At 42.4% G+C, this 3,855-nt stretch overlaps 1 non-coding gene across 1 annotated transcript; it reads left to right on the forward strand.

The window, feature by feature from the left end:
• Positions 1 to 3,104: 3,104 nt before the first annotated feature.
• LOC112767697 (small nucleolar RNA R71) lies at positions 3,105 to 3,213 on the forward strand. The gene has a single exon (XR_003185138.1). It is a non-coding gene; the product is annotated as a small nucleolar RNA R71 (small nucleolar RNA).
• Positions 3,214 to 3,855: the final 642 nt, after the last annotated feature.

Below are 3,855 nucleotides of genomic sequence, written 5' to 3' on the forward strand. Positions count from 1 at the left end.
AACATTCATCAAACAAGAAAAGAAGGTTTCAAATAATGCAAAGGAAGTAAAAACACAAAAGTCATCTAAGCCACTGTCTTTCTACAGTCTACCAGCAAAAAGTCCAGTCAAACATAAAAAACGCCAAGCAGAAAGTCATCAAAGATACAACCTTTTTTAGAATCAAGCAAAGCCCATCATCGAAGGCGCAATCTTTCTCAGAATCAGACAAGAAAGCAATCTTCAAACAAAGCAAGGAAAAAATGCAGAATTTTCTGGGAATTGGTATTGGTATCAGACAGAGACAACAGAATATGAAAAAGCCCTAAAGAAGCATCAAGCAACAGGAATGACAAAAAGGATCATACAGAAAATGAAGAAACTCCCAGAACACACATTTCAACAACAAATGAGGCGCGACAAAAAAGATTCAAACTTTCCCTAAAAGCAAAATCAAAACATGATCACAAAGCCAAAGCAACGAAAGAGAAAGAAAATACGAATAGAACTCACCTGGAGAAGAGAGAAGCTTCAAAGAAAAGAAGGAGATGCAAAAATGGAAGCTGACCCAAAAATCACCGAGCGACGCCGCAACGCAGGAAAAGCAGAAACGTAGGCGAAAAACAGAGAACGAGAGAACAAAGGAGGAAATTGTGAAGAAGTTACGAAAGAGCAAAGAAGAGAAACTGTTTCTGGGTTTTCAAAAATCAAAATAAAGAGCCAAAGAAAAACAGGGCAATTAATACTAATTAATGAAAGTATTAAACCCTCACATGTTCCCAAAGCGCTGATATAAAAGTGCGCACTTTTAGAGGAAAAACATTCTACATTCAAAGGATTCTACAAAGGAATCGACAAAATGCTTGAGTTCGGCTTCACTAGAGAAGGACCGAAGTCAAGAACTCGACCTCAAAAAGAAGACCGAGCTCAAGCAGGGGCACTGTTCATACCCTGGGTCGAACTGTTCGACCCGGGATGATTGGTGGCAAAGCGACCGACCTCTTCAGGTCCGACTATCCGACCTCTTCTTAAAGAGATTGGCCAAATCGACAGGAGAGCCCAGTAAAGGGCCCAAATAGAGGAACACGACCCAAATCCAAAGGCAGTTCCAGCCTGCAGAGATAAAGGCGGTTCCTTTAAAGATAAGCTGACTTCACTCAAGATAAAGATAAGATAAGATAACTAACTTATCTTATCAGAAAGGTTAGCCCACACTACTATAAATACACTGGAGCACCCAGGTATAACTCATACTCTGATTCTACATAAAAACATGCTTAATACCCGTGCTAACTTAAGCATCGGAGTCTCTTGCAGGTACCCCCCACCCTCCGGTGGCCAAGGATCAGCAGTGCAGCAAGTCCAACAAGTCGGATATAACAGCTCTGGCAGTCATCAACCAGCCGGACACGCTATCTCAAACCAGTACAGAAGATCTCATCCGAGATCGACCTCCAGTTTCAGGTAACCCTCGGAACAGCAGCCATTCCTAAGATCCGGAAAGTCTAAACCTTGTCTGTGGTATTGCGAGTAAGATTTGGGAAGGGATGACTGTGACGAGCTTCAAACCTGCGAATGTTGGGCGCAGTGACAATGTGCAAAAGGACAAGGGTCCTATTCCGACGCTAGTGGGAACCGACAGATGATTAGCCGTGCGGTAGCCGTACTTGGTATTTTTCATCCGAGACGAGAAATCCGACAGTTGATTAGCCGTGCAGAGATCGTACCTGGTATTTTTCATCCGAGAGGATCATACGGCTTGCCATGGACGGGAGCACGCATGATTGGAAGAAGGCAATAGGAATGCAGAGGTTCAGAAGCAACAAAGCATCTCCAGACGCTTATTTGAAATTTTCACCAATGAATTACATAAGTATCTCTTTTCTATTTTATGTTTTATTTATCTTTTAATTATCAAAACCTCATAACCTTTTGAATCCACCTGACCGAGATTTACAAGATGACCATAGCTTGCTTTAAGCTGACAATCTCCGTAGGATCGACCCTTACTCACGTAAGGTATTACTTGGACGACCCAGTGCACTTGCTGGTTAGTTGTGCGGAGTTGTGAAAAGTGTGAATCACAATTTCGTGCACCATTGTTCAACCTTTCAAAAACCCAAAAATATACTATCTCATAACCAATAGTAGCATACTTCCCTGCAATTCCTTGAGAGACGACACGAGGTTTGAATACTTCGGTTATTATTTTTATTGGGGTTTGTTATTTGTGACAAACAATTTTTTGCATGAAAGGATTCCTTGTTGGTTTAGATACTATACTTGCAACGAGGATTTATTGTGAAATTCTAAACCGTCAAAAATTTGCTCATCAACGACCTTGTACTCTTTCCTTGGATTTACCTTTGTATTGCTAGGAAGAGTGTTGGGAGGTCTCTTAGGTATCCGGCTACTCAACTGACCCACTTGTATCTCCAAGTTTCGAATAGAGGACTGAGTCTCTTGTATAAAGCTATGCATGGTCTTGGAGAGGTTAGAAACTATTGTGGCTAAGTCATAGAGGCTTTGCTGAGGCATCTTCATTTGCTGTTGAGAGGGTTAAAACTGTCTTTTGTTAAACCTATTTTGATTGGTTCCACCCTGATTGTTGTTGAAGCCTTGTTGAGGCCTCTGCTGCTCTCTCCTCCCAAAGTTAAGGTGATTCCTCCATCCCTTATTAAAAGTGTTTCCATATGACTCATTATAGGGATTTCTGGAAGAATTCCCCATGTAATTTACTTCCTTCATGGTGGTCTGAGTAATGTCACCAATGTCCCCTTGAGAATAACTCCCATTCATGTCATAGGATGCTTCTTGTGTGTTGACAGCTGAAACTTGCAGGTGCTGAGGGATCATGCTTATCTGTTGGGACATTAGCTTGTTCTGTTCCAAAATGGCATCTAGTGTATCTACTTCCATGACTCCTCTCTTCTAAGTGGTTCTGATGTTCACTGGGTTCCTCTCAGAAGTGTACATGTACTGGCTGTTGGAAACCATCTCAATAAGCTCGGTTGCCTCCTCAGGCGTCTCCTTCATGTATAGTGAACCACCAGCAAAGTAATCTAGTGACATCTTGTCCATCTCAGAGAGGCCATCATAAAAAATTTCCAGCCTGATCCATTCTGAAATCATGTTAGGAGGGCATCTCCTGATTAGCTACTTGTATCTCTCCCAAGCCTCATAGAGGAACTCTCCCTCTTTTTGTCTAAAGGTCTGGATTTCCACTCTAAGCTTACTCAGCTTCTGGGGGGGAAGAACTTGGTCAGAAATCCAGTGACCACCTTGTACAATGTGTCAGGCTCTCCTTGGGCTGAGAATCCAGCCATAGCTTTGCTCTATCCCTTACAGGAAAAGGAAAGAGCATGAGCTTGTAAACCTCGGGGTTCGCTCCATTCGTCTTGACCGTATCACAGATCTACAGGAAATCAGATATGAACTTGTTGGGGTCCTCCTATGGGAGTCCATGAAACTGACAGTTTTGTTGCACCAGAGTGACCAGTTGAGGCTTGAGCTCGAAATTATTGGCACCAATGGCAGGTATAGATATGCTACGCCTGTAGAAGTCAAATATGGCTGCAGTGTATGATCAGAGCACCTTCCTTACTTCCTCTCCAGCATTTGGATTGTTAGCTGCCATAGTGGTCTCTTCAGCTTCCTTCTCAAAAGATTCCGTAAGATTCTCTCCGGCTTTGTAAGCTAGGGTTTGTTGCAAATGCCGCCTTAAGGTCCTCTCCGGTTCAGGGTCAGAATCAAAGAGGGGTTCCTTGTGCATATTCTTGCTCATAAACAATCAAGAAACAAAAAGAAAAAAGGTGGGAGTCTCTATGTCAAAGTATAGAGGACTACTAGTGAGATATCCTAAAAGAAATAAAATGA

The sequence above is a fragment of the Arachis hypogaea genome, chromosome 17 (genome assembly GCF_003086295.3).
Source record: "Arachis hypogaea cultivar Tifrunner chromosome 17, arahy.Tifrunner.gnm2.J5K5, whole genome shotgun sequence".
NCBI classification, from domain to species: Eukaryota; Viridiplantae; Streptophyta; class Magnoliopsida; order Fabales; family Fabaceae; genus Arachis; species Arachis hypogaea.